The sequence below is a fragment of the Macaca nemestrina genome, chromosome 5, assembly GCF_043159975.1.
Source record: "Macaca nemestrina isolate mMacNem1 chromosome 5, mMacNem.hap1, whole genome shotgun sequence".
In the NCBI taxonomy this organism is placed as follows: domain Eukaryota; kingdom Metazoa; phylum Chordata; class Mammalia; order Primates; family Cercopithecidae; genus Macaca; species Macaca nemestrina.
Window position 1 is genome coordinate 73,741,747 of NC_092129.1, and position 15,342 is coordinate 73,757,088.

The 15,342-nt window shown below is 43.5% G+C and overlaps 1 protein-coding gene across 5 annotated transcripts in view; it reads right to left on the reverse strand.

Moving 5' to 3' along the window:
• LOC105478714 (CNKSR family member 3) overlaps positions 1 to 15,342 on the reverse strand; it is a 113,369-nt gene that overhangs the window by 72,396 nt on the left and 25,631 nt on the right. Inside the window, exon 2 of one of the 5 annotated variants that reach the window (XM_011736290.2) lies at positions 3,082 to 3,188. The exons of 3 other annotated variants lie outside the window; for them this stretch is intronic. The gene's annotated coding sequence lies outside the window, so the exon portion shown is untranslated. Of the gene's footprint in view, positions 1 to 3,081; positions 4,067 to 15,342 lie in introns of those variants that run through there. One more of the 5 variants, XM_071096632.1, reaches the window with a different exon arrangement.

Genomic DNA, 15,342 nt, shown 5'->3' on the forward strand with positions numbered 1-15,342 from the left:
TTTTGAGACTATAGAGTTTTTTCAGATTGTTGCAAATTTCCAAAAAAATTTCCAATGTATTTACTGAAAAAAAAATCAACTTATAAGTGGACCTGTGAAGTTCAAACCTATGTTGTTCAAGGGTCAATTGTAATTTGAGAACATTTCCATCACCCCAAAAAGAAACACCCTACTCATGAGACATCATTCTTTATTTCCTATTCTCCCAACCCCTGTAATCAAGAACCTACTTTCTTTTTCTTTTTTTTTTTTTTTTGAGACAGGGTCTCACTCCTTTGCCCAGGCTGGATGGTTCGATCTCAGCTTACCGCAGCCTCCGCCTCCCAGGTTCGAGCAATCCTCCTGCCTTCAGCCTCCCAAGTAGCTGGGACTACAGATGCGTGCCACCATGCCCAGCTAATTTTTGTATTTGTAGAGACAGGGTTTCACCATGTTGCCCAGGCTGGTCTCAAACTCCTAAGTTCAGGAAATCCACCTGCCTTGGCCTCCCAAAGTGCTGAGAATGAATCTACTTTCTATCTCTATGATTTGCCTGTTCTGAACATTTCATATAAATCATTTCATACAATATGCAACCTTTTATCTTTGTCTTATTTCATATATCATCAGATGATCAAGGTTTATCTATGTTGCAGCCTGCACCAGTACCTCAGTCCTCTTCATGGCTGACTAATATTCTACTGTATAGATATACCACATTTTTATCCATTCATCAGTTGATAGACACTTGGGTGTGTTCCCTCTTTTCGGCTATTACAGATAATGTTGCTATGAACACTCATGTATAGGTTTTTAGGTGAATGTATGTTCCCAATTCTCCTGGGGTTATATCTAGGAGTGGAACCGTTGAGTCACGTGGTAACTCTTTAAGATTTTGAGGAACTGCCAAATTGTTCCCCAGTGGAGCTGCACCATGTTACATTCCTGCCAGCAATTTATGAAGGTTCCAATTTCTTCACATCTTCACCAACACTAGTTATCATCCATCGTTTTTAGTACAGCCATAATAGTGGGTAAGAAGTAGTATATTATTGTGTTATCAGATTTTAACAACCAATTTTTAGTAGGTCCTCAGAAACAGAAACTAAATACCAGACAGTGGAAGAAAAAAAATCCACATTACGCCAAGGCAGTATTCTCAAACTTCAGTCATTCAAGTACTACCCTCATGATTTTACCAAATCTGAGTGTCATGTCTACTATTATTTACTTATTTAACAAATCAATTCATTTTTAATTTCATTTTTATAAGAATCTTTAAGTCAATGCTATAAATATGTGTCACATGCCATAAATAGAAATATCATGAATACACACTTTGGGAGGCTGAGGCAGGCAGATCACTTGCGGTCAAGAGTTCAAGACCAGACTGGCCAACATGGTGAAACCCCATCTCTACTAAAAATATAAAAAGTAGCCAGGCATGGTGGCATGGACACCTGCAATCCCAGCTACTTGGGAGTCTGAGGCAGGAAAATTGCTTGAATCCAGGAGGCGGAGGTTGCAGTGAGCCAAGATCGCATCATTGTACTCCAGCCAGGGCAACAAAGTAAGACTCCCTCTGGATAAACAAATAAATAACATGAATATAAATATGAAAGCAAAGCAAAGTTAGCTAGATGGAACTGTCTCCCGGGGCCTGCTTCTTCATGTTCAAAGAAAAATTTGCAAATAAAAGGTGCTGGAAAAATGACAGCTACAGAGAGAATCTTCCCTTGACCTCATCAGACAGACTGGACAGCAAGGTGCTGGCACCATCAGTGACAGAGTAGTTCCCTGTCATGTTTGTGTCTCTTACAATGTAACCTCTTACTATCCCAGGTGAATCACTTTGAGAGACCCTGCTATAACGCTTCAGGAAATACCGGTCCTGAAAGAGAAGGCCAGTTCCATAGTGGTCATCATACTGGGGGTTTTGATGGACAGTTCTCTACATAGCCCATTACACTTGGCTGAGGGTGTCACTACTTCATGGTAACAAACCTTGTTCAGCAAATTTCCAATAAGTCTGCCCATTCTCTAGCTGCAAGCACCTGGCTTTTCAAGTTTCAACAAAAACAACTTTCAGAGCAAATACACGTAATACAAATTAAAATAAAGAGCACCTGCCCTGGGCAGGCAAGCCCAGGCAGTGCTATCCATAATGTGACAAAGTGCCTGGATGGGCTTTACTGACAGAACTGGCCCCAAGTATAATTAAAAAAAAAAAAACACAATGCACCGGTTGTGCTTAAATACAATTCAGCCTCCCTCACCTAGCCCAACACACGTACTATTTATAGTGAGATAAAAGCAGCCAGTGACAGCATATTTGGGTGCCTCCAGATTTTAAGAATAATTATCATCTGTCATCATCCAAGCTTAATAAAATACTAAATAGTATATTACATTAAAAGAAAAGGAGTGATGATTAAATCTGAAGGTATTCCACTGTCTCTGTACCTGGGTACTCCTCCTGGGCCCTCAGATCTCTGCTCACACGTCCTTTTCACTGGGAATACTTCCCTGGCCCTCAACTCTAAATCCCCCTTATTTCATATCTCGGGATACCTTTCATTTCCCTTCCTAGCACATCTCGCTATGTAGTTTACTCTATGGATGGCTGGTGTCTGTCTCCCAACAACAAAGCCCCATGTAAACAAAAACCAGGACTGTTTTGGTCTCCATCATGCCGCCAACAGCTACAACAGTTCTTGGGACAGAGGAGATAATTCAAGAATTATTTGCTGAATGGATGAGTTCAGAGGATGTCAAAATTGTATGACTGTTGTAAGGTCTGGCCATGCTTAGAACTACCACTAAGAGTATATCTCAAAAAGGCAAACAAACAAACAAAAAACAAAGCAAAACAACAACAACAACAAAAAAAAAACCATACAGGGCAGGACTCTACAACTTTCTAGAGTTCCTGCGAACTGACTACAACCCAGGCTATCCCATAAGATAGGAACCTCCCTTTCTTCTAGACTAAGTTAGGTATTGAGTCTATCAATGAGCTTTTATGGAGGGCCCGTTTGTCAGTGGAGGGAAGTTGGTGATGAGGGAAGGAAGAAGACAAACTAAAATGGACTCAGTGCTTACCATGATACACGTATTCCTCCTTCAGTCCCCAAAGAACCCTTCGTGATCACCATGATACATCTTGGGCTTGTAAAATGTAGTAACTTGTTCAAAGTCACACAGCTAATCTATGGTCAAACAGGAACAAGTATCAATTCGTTATAAGCCGAAGACGTTACACAAGTGCCAGAGGGCACATACACCTTGAAAGGGGCCAGAAAGAATGGACAAAGTTAGATGATAGAGCCAATGGGGTGGGGGGGATGTTATTGTTTACCATTTTCTATGCGTTAAGCATAGGACTAAAGCATTGACTCACAAAATTTTATGTATTCATCATATGAGCTCCAGGAGGTGGGCACAATGATTTATCGCCATTTTTTTAGGGTGAAACTGTAGCTTAAGAGAGAGACCTGGACAAGGTAATTGATGGCTGGAAAGTGGCTGAAGTCTGAAGCCCAAGCTGTCTGAGTTCACATTCAGAGCACTGACCCCTGCCTCCACCTCCTGCCACGATGCTGGGGGAGAGTGACATAAACGAGGCACAGAACAGGGAATGAGGGCGTTCCGTAGCACATGCATTTAGGGAGAGTCTACTCTACATCCAGATGGCACAGGGTAACGAGTAGAGGTGAACGACAGAGCCCTGCTCTTCTAGAGCGTCTAGAAGACAGTGAAGTCAGAGTGGATCTGAAGTATAGGGTCTGGAGTCGGGTTGCCTGGATTCAAACACTGACTAGCTGTGCAACTTAGACAATCACGTAATTTTCCCAGGCCTCAGTTCCCTCCACCTTTTTTTTTTGAGACAGAGTCTCAGTCTGTTGCCCACACTGCCAGACTGGAGTGCAGTGGCATGATCTCGGCTCACTGCAACCTCCGACTTCCAGATTCAAGCGATTCTTCTGCTTCAGCCTCCCGAGTAGCTGGGATTACAGGCACACGCCACCGCATCCAGCTAATTTTTGTATTATTTTTAGTAGAGACGGAGTTTCACCATATTGGCCAGGATGGTCTCGATCTCCTGACCTTGTGATCTGCCCGCCTTGGCCTCCCAAAGTGCTGGGATTATAGGTGTGAGCCACTGGGAATGGCAATAGCCATCATACCTACCTCATGAGGTTATAAAAAAAAAAAAAATGGGCTAGCTGGGCGCGGTGGCTCACGCCTGCAATCCCAGCACTTCGAGAGGCCGAGGCGAGCGGATCACGAGGTCAGGAGATGGAGACCATCCTGGCTAACACGGTGAAACCCTGTCTCTACTAAAAATACAAAAAATTAGCCAGGTGTGGTGGCGGGTGCCCATAGTCCCAGCTACTCAGGAGGCTGAGGCAGGGGAATCGCTTGAGCCCAGGAGGCAGAGGTTGCAGTGAGTCGAGATCGTGCCACTACACTCCAGCCTGGGTGACAAAGCAAGACTCCATCTCAAAAAATAAAAGGGGGGCCAATATAAAGTCCTTAAAGCATACCTGGCGCACATCAATATTAGCTATTATTGTTCTTGGAACTAATAGAAAACAAGGTTAGATGGGAAAAATATGGCCAAAGCAAAGGACCGTGGAAGGATTGAGTTCAGCAGGGTCTGAAGAACGTGCAAGATGGACGGGGGCTTGCTAAAGTCAGAGATGCCCTCGGGAAAGCAGTGGGGCCATCCGGATGTGGAGTGATGTGCACCCAGCACAGCTACAGACTATAGTGTCACAGGAGAAAGAAATGGACAGGATGAGATGATGGACTGCGACATCACGTGAGAGGCAAAAACTAGCCAAAGAGGGTGCCAAGGGTTTGGACCAGGTTCAAACTCTATACCAGACAGAAAACGTGGCACAAAAGAGAGAGGAGACGTGTGGGAAGAAGATGCGGTCATGCCTTTCCTCCTGTGCTTGCTGACTTGACAGTGGCTGTGAGTGAGTCAGAAAGTGGGCAGAGACTGTGGGTCTCAGGAGGCTCCAGACCAGGGCTCTGTGGAAGGGCTGGCCCAAGGAAACTACCATTTACTGAACATATACTATGTTTACATTGTTCATGGTTAAATCTAAGTCTTGTTTTTTCCTTCTGAAGAGTCTACAAGATCGCTCCTGATCGCCCCTGTACACATGAGGAAGTTGATGGAGAGGGACTGGGGACATTGCTGAGGATGACACAGCTAAAAAGTGGTAGAACTGGTCTTGAGGTCCAGGCCTATCTGATTCCAGAACCCATTGTCTTCCCACTGCCAGGCTCAGCCAGAGAAGCCAGGAGGTAGAACAAGTTCTGCTGAGAAGCCAGCGCCTCAGAGTTACAACACACACCCGGTCCTTCTCCACCTCGCCCCTCTTGGCCACCATCTCTCCCCTTGGCCGCCCTTCCCTCCCCTTCTCCAACCCAGCACTGTGCTCATTAGACAGGACCCAGCATTAATCCACCCTCATCCATAAAGTTTTCACGCCCCCTCCCCAGGGGAAATGGTCACCTCCTCCATCTGCTGCAGCCCTTGCTGTCCTCCCCACCCACCTGGCATGTGTAGACAAGCTTCGACTCAGGTGTGGTGTTCTGGCCACCTTATGCCACCCGCTGACAGACGGGGCTGATTCTGCTATTGTGCACTTCCCGGGGCCTCTTGCTCCCTCTCAGTTCCATCAAGTCCCCTTGAAAGCTGCACTCTCAGTCAAATGCCAGCCTTCTGGGGAGAGGAGGACTCCCCAGCCCTAGGGCTTCCTGGGGCTGAGCTACCCTGATCTCGACAAATTCCAAGTACTGTGGCTAGCTCTGCTCCACTACGTCCTCCTCCAAACTAGAATTTAAGTTTCTAGAAAGAAGTCACTTCCCTGTGCTGTTTGTAGTGCCTTACACGTGGCAGACGATCAATAAATAACCACCATTGTCAAAGCTGATGAAAAAAAACCTTTAGTACAGTAACACCTCACCTCACACACGTTGGAACCAAAAGGCAAGCCAGGGGGCCTCTAGGCAAACAGTGTAAGAAGGCTTGGGGGTGTTGTTTTTACCCTGCAAACCCAGCAGTGATGCCAGTTAAAGTAATAATATAATTATTTTTTCAGATATGGATGGTTCAGTGTTAGAAAGACTTGAAAAACAAAATGAGGCCTCTTTCTTTGAAATGTTAAAGATGTGATAAAACCTATGCGGTAAAGTACACTGGCTTGACTTAAGGCCTTCTAAGACAGACCTTCACCCAAGGCCCGTTTGTTCTCATTTTAGAAAGCAGAAAAGTTCTTTTGTTTCCCAGCCTTCAAGAGAGACAAGCTGAGTAAATCCACAAGAGTAGCCAGTGTGTATGCTGCTTGGAGCACTGGTTACCTAAAAGCCAAGGACAGTAACCGAGAAAACAGGGCATGCTGGGGTCACTCGCCAAAATAGTCATACAAGGATCGGCAGGCCCTATCATTATAGTAACCACACACTTCAGTGATTCTGAATAATTCATTCTTTCATAAGCAAGGAATCATTAACTTACGTTGAATGCATTCTGTAAGCCCCCAAAAATAAAAATTTATTTTAGAAAGATTTCCATCCAAAACTACAGGGAAAAATTAAATATACCCAGGTCTTAAAAATATCCAGGTTTAAAGACCTTAAACCAGGTCTTAAGGATCAGTTATCAGGAAAATTCCTATATATGAAACAGTTCATTCCCTCATGGGTCCAGCAAACAGGATGAGACCTCATACCATTTCTCTCAGAAGAACTGCAGAATGCCTACTTTCTTATCTTTTTTTAACTTTGCAAATAGCCCAACTATGAAGTGCACATGGCTATGGGGTCAGGCTGTCCTGAAGCCAATTTAAGAACCTAATAAAACCTATTTTTACATAAAGAACCAACTTTATTTCAAAGCATTAAAAAAAAAAGACAATTCCTTTGGATTTTTCAATCACTGAACTATCAAAAATGATTGTAACATTATAACATCATGACTTTTATTGGAATCCCTGGGCAGCTATCAGCTTTGCAGAGTGAAAAAAAAAAAAAAATTCTGAGCTTCTTTGTTATTTTTATTATTTATTTATTTATTTATTTTTGAGATGGAGCCGCCCAGGCTGGAGTGCAGTGGCACAATCTCGGCTCACTGCAACCTCTGCCTCCTGTGTTCAAGCAATTCTCCTGTCTCAGCCTCCTGAGTAGCTAGGACTACAGGCGCACACCACCAAGCCCAACTTTTTTTTTTTTTTTTTTTTTTTTTGTATTTTTAGTAGAGACAGGGTTTCACCATATTGGTCAGGCTGGTCTTGAACTCCTGACCTCAGGTGATCCACCTGCCTCAGCCTCCCAAAGTGCTGGGATTACAGAAGTGAGCCATGGCACCCAGCTGCTTCTCTGTAATTTTTAGTAGTTTCAGAATGTCACTGATGGAATGACATTGATACTAGCTATTGGTAATTAACTAGGCCAGCGAAGCTTGGGCCCACCCAAGGTAGCCTGAAGAGCGTGACCACTAACGGACTCCCTTCCCCTCAATGTGCATGGAGGCTCTCCCTAAATACTTGTCTTCAGCTTTCCTGCCATCCACACTGCTCTTCAAACACCCAGATGCACTCAGGTGACTCCCGATTTAGACCTTCAGTGATCCTCCCATCATTCACTACGAAGATGAGTCCAAATCCCCTAACATCACTCACCGCGAGGCACCAGGAGAGCCGTCACAGAAGAATGTCCCTGCTCTGCTGGGGCTTCTGTCCTTACGACAGAAGACAGGCAGCAAACACCAAACCCAGAACAGGGCAGGCAGTAAGTGCTAGGAAGAAGGCTAAGGCAGGCACAGGGGCTAGAGAATGGCACTCATCCAAGAAGGCCTCTCAAGAAACGTGAGTATAGCCTGAAAGAAATCACATGACCACATGACAAGCAAAGGCCTCCCAAAGCTGGCCCAAGGCCTGCTGGCCAAGCTCCTACTCTGCCCGTCCTCCTCTTGCAACCTGCACTCCAGCCTCAGAAGCTGGGATTCCTTCTCCCAACGCACCTCACTGCTTCACACTCCATGCGTTTGCATTTGCTCTTCTTCTGCCTACATCATCACCCACACACCTATCTGGTCTGGCCAACTCCTCCTGATTCTCCAAGGCTCCCCAGAAGCTTCTCCTCCTTTTTGAGGCCTTCTCTGGACACCAACCACATACCAGCTTCCTCACCAGCAAGATCCATCACTTCTCCCTTCTGCCCCTCTGGCCCGCACTGTGTTTATTCATGTGTCTGACGCCTGAGCAAAGTGAAGCTCCTAAAGGTCCCGGAGCTGTGACACTCATCTCCATAGCTGCAGCTCCTGGTCCTTCAAGACAGCCGTCCCCGAGGGCCTCCATTAATAAAGGAATAAAACGCACATCCTCCTTTTACAATGCCATCTTTGAAAAGGTCTGCCCATGGAGAAAGCACAAACAAATGCCTTTTTATTTGAAACTCCCTTTGTAAAAATCGCTCTCCTTTTTCCCTGAAACCTGCATGTTGTAAAAGTCTTTTGGGTTCTTCCCCCTATAAAACTATCTTGACACCTAGCCATGTATCACGGCGCATGAAGCAGCTATAAACATCGCAGTTGGAAAAACATTATGCTGTGAAGGAAGAAACTCTATCTGCCAAGACACCGAAAGGCTTGCTACAGATATCATGAGAATGTCATGCTGGACACAATGAAAGCAGCTTTAGACACTCCTTTATAGCCTGTGATCATTTTCACAAACATTTCCTAAATCCTACATAGTAAAACTTTCTTTCCAAGGAGGACAAATTGTTTAAAAAGGGGGAGGAACATACTCTTTTCTGGTTTTGCTTTTGTGTAGTTAAACTCTGAGCTTTAAAAACACAGCCTACACCTCCCCATCCTTAAGACACCCAAAGAGAAAGTCAGTTGGAGGAAAAAGGGAAAAAAGGCAGTGGCCAGGACGCAAGACATACAGCTCCCAATAAAGGAGATGAATTCAGAGAGAAAAAAAATTATTTCAGTGCAGATTCCACTATTGTTACTTTAGTTTCCATTCTGTTTTCAACGTGGGGCAAATAAGAGTTGTAGAAGTGAGAACCTCCCATGTGGGTGGAAGGGAGCTGGATTCAGAATCAGGTTGTAACTGCAGAAACACCAGCCAGATCTCAGAAAGACCAGCCCAAGCCATGCTGACAGCTGGCCCTCCTCAAGCCTAAACTAGAGCTCCAAAACTGAAGACCCCCTAAAAATAACAAAGAAAGAGAATTCAGCTGCTCCGTCCGAACTCGAGCACAAAAGGAAGAGGGGGGAGAAATCGTTTCCATATTTCACATAAACTTAGATCTCACTGCGACAGTTAGGAATGCATGAGTCAACCAAGGACTGACAATAATTACTGCACACATCAAGCCCCCCGCCACAATTCAAGACGAGAATGTGCAACACCGAACGAAAACTATGGACGTCTCTATTGGGAAATGTTTGTGCTTACATATTTCAAAATGGCTTCGTAAAAAAAATAAAGTGTCCTTTTACGTGAGCTTTTAACTGTTTTCGTTGTTGTTCTTCCAGAGAAAGCACCTGGAAGAGACTTTAAAATGTAAAACTTGTCCCAAAGTCATGTGAGATTTTATTCTGGCAACTTACTGTAACTGTACATGAGTGTTTTCTCCCAGCCCCCAGATTCCCTCACGCGGTGGTTAAGATTCGTTCTCCCCTTGAACAGACTGGGGGTTTAACTGTACTGCAGTGGTTATTGTGAGGGAGGAAAAGAGGCAAATAAATCACAGAACGGCTGTAATTCTAGAAGAATAATTTTGGGGGAAGTAAACTTTCTCGTTGTTGGCTGTCAGGAACGGAAAGTTATCTATGGTGTACAGTGTTGAGAATCAGGCACCAGATGTCTGGTGCTGGGGTCGTCTCATTTCATGAAAAGGAATGTTTTGTTTAAAAATGTCTAAACAACAAGTACCATTTCCCGAGCCTTTCTGTATTCCACAACATGAGCTGGGCACTCTCTCCTGGTGTTTCGTTCAGGCTCATAACAACCATGTGATATATTATCATGCCTATCCTACAGATGTGAAAGCAAGCTCCGAAGGGCTAAATGCTCAAGGTCGTACTATCACTGAGTGCTAGAGTGGGGATTCAACACGGGTTATTTCACTCCGCCCCAGTCTGGCTCTGCTTTCTCCCTACAGCAGGTGGGGCACCTGTTCTGGCGTGTGACTTCCCCAGGCAGGTAACGCCTGTGAGCGCAGCAGAGTCTCATGAACAGGACGGAGACAGGGAAACAAAGCTGGCTCCCTGGCTCATTCTCCACACGATTAAATTAGTCAATGCTTACTACATGGATGAATGCAGAATTTAAATCTAGTGTCTGAAGAGCCTTTGTTAACCAACGTGTGAGCATGTCCCTGGGTGCCCACTGTCAAAGTGGCACTACTGAACTATAAACATCAATTTTACATCCAACAGAAGATATACCATGTTCCTGACCTCCTTATGATCCCATAAAGCCCAGTTTCTTTGAAACCTAGATTAAAACAGTTCACTGAGCATGTGCCACCATGTCTCGCAATTACGATTTCTTTTAAAGCCAGGCGTGATCCCATATCTTTCAGAAATTTATTTAATAGCAGTCTTATGCTTATTTGATAGCAGTCAGTTCTAATTTATTTGATAGCAGTCTTATGCTTATTTTTTATTTATTTATGCTTATTTGATATTTATTTTATTTGATAGCAGTCTTATGCTTATTTGATATTTTTTTGCTTCTGTATTTATTTCCTTATTTATCTATGCTTGTTTGATATTTATTTTATTTGATAGCAGTCTTATGCTTATTTGACATTTATTTATTTTGCTTACGTATTTATTTGCTTATTTATTTATGCTTGATATTTATTTTATTTATAGCAGTCTTATGCTTATTTGATAGCAGTCAGTTCTAATACAGTTTCTAAGTCACTGAGCATGAAATCATGTCCATCTCTCCTCAAGAAGTTCCCTCTTTTAGGTAGCAACTGGCAGTGTGAAATATCAGAGACCTGATGCCTTCAAGAGTAGATGAGGAAAATAGGGACATGCTGCCCTGTCTCCCTGAGAATGACATCATCTTTTTATGCTGTATGATTCTATGCATGTCTGTGTTTTGTTATTTTTAAAGGAGACCTGATGACCAGGTTCTGGTCACCTTCAGAGCACTGAAGAAAATGACTGACAGCAGGTGGCTGTCACATTGTCAGGCCAAGAAGGCGGCTTCCTCTTTTTCTAAATAACATGAGCCAAGGTAATAATGACAGCATTCCAAGAGCATCTTCTACTCCCAGAACAACTGCCACTGCACTTCAGGGAGTAACTGAAACACCAAGTCCCATCAGTGGGTTTGCTGGGGTGGCCAGCTCTAATGCACAGTACAGTTCTACCAATCTGTCATCAAGTACTTTCCAATGATGTCATCAGCCCATGAATGTAACAGAACAATGATCTGCCCCATGACCCCTTCCAAAAGATTCCCCCTTATTAATTCTGTGTCCTCCTTCTCGGCACTAAAATCCAAAGAAGTTACCTTGCCATTTGGGTCAACCTTACCAACTTCTCTCAATAGGCTTTGTCAAATTATGAAACAAGCTTTGGAGAAAGATACGAGTCCCACATTCTCCCTGTGCCTAAGAGATCTCACAGATTGTTTATCAGGCCACCTCCCACTTTAATATAATCCTGGCCTTAAAAAGAAGACTAAATGTTTGTTTTAAGCAGAACTGGTGCCACAGTAATAAACTTTCAGGGCAGGAGATCAGTTCTCCCTTGTTAGACTGACCAAAGATATTTTGCCAGGTGCAAGCCAGCCTGCCACAAACCATCCTAAATCCACCGTCCAGTCCCAATGTGGGTGGGCCATGACACCTTTCTGTTCCTAAGAGGCACTTAGATTTTTAGATTAATTTTTAGATTAATAAAGTTAATTAAGTTTGACTGCATAAGCACTACTTCTAAAAATTTGAGGTTTATCTAAGTATAGTGATTCAGATAAATCATTAAGACAGTATTAAATGTAAAAAGAAACAGATTCCAACTGTGCAGAAATCCATTTATAAAAAGACAATGATTATGCGTAAATAAGAATAAACATGTACGAAAATGTCTAGGAAGGGTTCCAGAAGGTGCTGACCTCCAGCTATGGGAAAGGAGAAGGATATAGCAGAAAGGGGACTATCTTTTCCAACCCATCTAGAGTTCTGTTGTTTAAATTTTTTTTTACAAGAAGCATTTCTGTATTATTTGACAAATAAAAATAAAATCTACAGGCAACGGAAAGACAATGGGGGGAAGGATGAATATATGAAAGTAAATCACATTCCATAGCTCCTGAATGTTTAATCAGAGACGATTTTCCACTAATATTCCTGTGATGACCACATTGCTCCATGAGGATGCATTTCTGCCTGCCACGTTAGAAGCAGCTGTTTCCTATCATTCATTATCTGTTTCCTCCAAGGCCATGAAAACTGAAAGGCAGTTCTGTCTGGTTCCAGAAGCTGAACATGCAAAGCTGCATCCACACCTTTACCCCAATGGCATCTTGGACGAAGGACAGGAAGTCTCCAAACAGAGCCTGCTGTCTTTCTGTTTCTGAGTCTAACCAAAGCGTTCTCCCTAACCCTTCCTCCTGATCACACCTAGGCCACTGAGCCTCTAGGTATCCAACAATCCACACTAGTCACAGCCTGTTCATCGTCACATCAGCCATCATATGCAGACATTTAGCGTTCTTCAACCTATAAGAAAACAGAAGATCACTGATGCGCTCTCGGCAGCCTCTTTCCATTCTGAATCAGGCTGGAGAAGAGGAACGGTGGGAGTACACCTAGTGATTTCTGCAACTTGCCAGTGATTCTGCAACTCGCCACGCACGACCAACTTCACTGCCCAGCACTACCAATGGGCAGAATCCTCCTAGTTTTCTAAATCACTTCACCTAGCTGTCCCCTACCCTCACCCCTCATCTGGCTGGCATTTATCCTCTAAAACCATCCTCAAGCAACTGTCTTTAAAAAAAAAGAAAAAAAAAAAAGCTTTACTGCTTTTTGTGGAGCATGGCCAACTCCTAGGCAGGACAGAGTCAGCCTTATTATTTTTAAAATACTTTACTGCTCCTTGTGGAACAAACAACTAACTCTCTCTCTCTCTCTCTCTCTCTCTGTCATTCATTTGTGCTCCTCTGAACAGCTCCTAGAGCTGTAAGTACATCTGAATGCATCAGATCATATTGTGTAATAAATAGTGCTGGCATTTCTCCTGCTAGACGGAATGTCCTTACCAGTGGATCCTCGAAACCCAACACTGAGTCTAGTCTAGTCCATCACACAGAAGGTTCATAAGGCTTCTTGATTGGGAGTGTATTACAGAACAGGAAAAATGCTAGGATGTGCCACATTATTGCTGGTGGATGGGACCTACAAAGCCATAGGTTTTATGGGATTTGGGGAAAGGGGGCCAATTAGGGCAAGGTGGGAAAATAGTATAATCACAAACCTTCTGAACTGGGGGTCTAGAGAATTTGGTTCTGGTCTAGGTCCTGCCACTTAAATCTCTGTGCCACAATGTCATTTACGACAAAATAATTTATTCACACAAAAGAAGATGTATTTGGACTGAATGATTGAAGGTCATTATCAACCCTCAAAATTAGAGTTAATGATGGAAGAAAAAACATGGAATCCATAGTGCTGAAATCACAGTCCTAGGAAAAATGCGTGCTCTTGTTATATAACCAACCGAAGTCAAGAAACATCTCAATATGCCTAATACACAGGCTGTCGTCTGGTTCATCGATGTGAACAGGATTTGTATCTGAGCACTGCCTCATACCCAGTATTTGTTCACTATAAGGATACTCCTGGCCAGGCGCGGTAGCTCACACCTGTAATCCCAGCATTTTGGGAGGCTGAGGCAGGTGGATCACGAGGTCAGGAGTTCCAGACCAGCCTGATCAACATGGTGAAACCCCATCTCTACTAAATACAAAAATTAGTGGAGCGTGGTGGTGTGTGCCTGTAATCTCAGCTACTTAGGAGGCTGAGGCAGGAGAATTGCTGCAACCCGGGAGGTGGAGGTTGCAGTGAACCGAGATCGTACCATTGCACTCCAGCCTGGGCAACAGAGTAAGACTCCGTCTTAAAAAAAAAAAAAAAAAAGATACTCCTTGTCTCCATCATCTCAAACCTAAACATGATTATCCCCTCCCTCCTCCCCGAAAGAAAATGAATAAATGCTTGAAAATAAAAATCAAATGTTGCCATCTGGATGGAGGCAAAGCTTCTTTGAAAGTTTAACCAGCACAGGAACACTGACAGCCCACGCTGGATCTTTAAGGCTTGAAAGCTTGAATAGCCACACAGGTCTGGTAGCTACTACTGACCTCCCTGTCTCAGGCCTTTGGAGAGGTGGTTTTTAGCTTGATTCACCATCACTGCTTTCTCGGACAGCAAGCCTGCCAATTCCACTGAAGGCAGAGTTGCCAATTAGCTTGGATTTTAACTTCTCTATATGCGAATTTTTGGTGAATTTTTTCAACTTTTAAGTTCAATGTACAAGTTTGAAAACTGACAGCATCTAAAATATGCTGTACATGAATCCATCAATTACGAATCATCTCCCTACACAGAGTTCCAAACCTATAATGTTTGAGAGGAGGAGGATTGGTCTAGGTATCTTACAAATATCTTTTGAAAAGCGCTACTCAACACACAAAAATTAGACAAATATTAACTTGGAAACGGATCCAAAAGAAATTATATGTGTTTCTAAAGGGTTGGAAAGGGGCTTCTTTGGCGCATACAGATTTTTCCAGTTTTAAAAGAACTTTTCTACATTAATCACTTACTAAAGCTCTGTTCCGGAAACAGGCACACACTGAATAAAATATAGAAACAGTTTTTTCCCCTGGCTCAAAGATGCCTTACAAAAAGTCTCCTTCATCTATAAAAAGGCAAATCAGGTCAACTTTCAAGTTTTTTATTTAACACCCTGCATTTCCCAAAATGCATCAGGTATGATGAGTCCTGCTCACCATAAGCCCAAATCTCCACTTAACACTAACAGCGTGATTCACGTCGCTCCAGGTTACTATCTGCAAGGCGCCTGTTTGACACAGTGGGTGTCATTATTTCTCCTCGTCGCACAGGCAATCTAAAAGTCCCTTGAGAAGTGTGAGACCTTCTGTGATTTGGAAACGGAGGAAGCAACTCTGGTGACTAAGGAACAGGGGTAATCACCCTTCTGATGGTTGCTTCTGTAAGATCTGCTCCTGTAAGTTACTCCCACAGTGCTGATAGGGGCAGATCTTTCGAAATAACCTCTTGGCT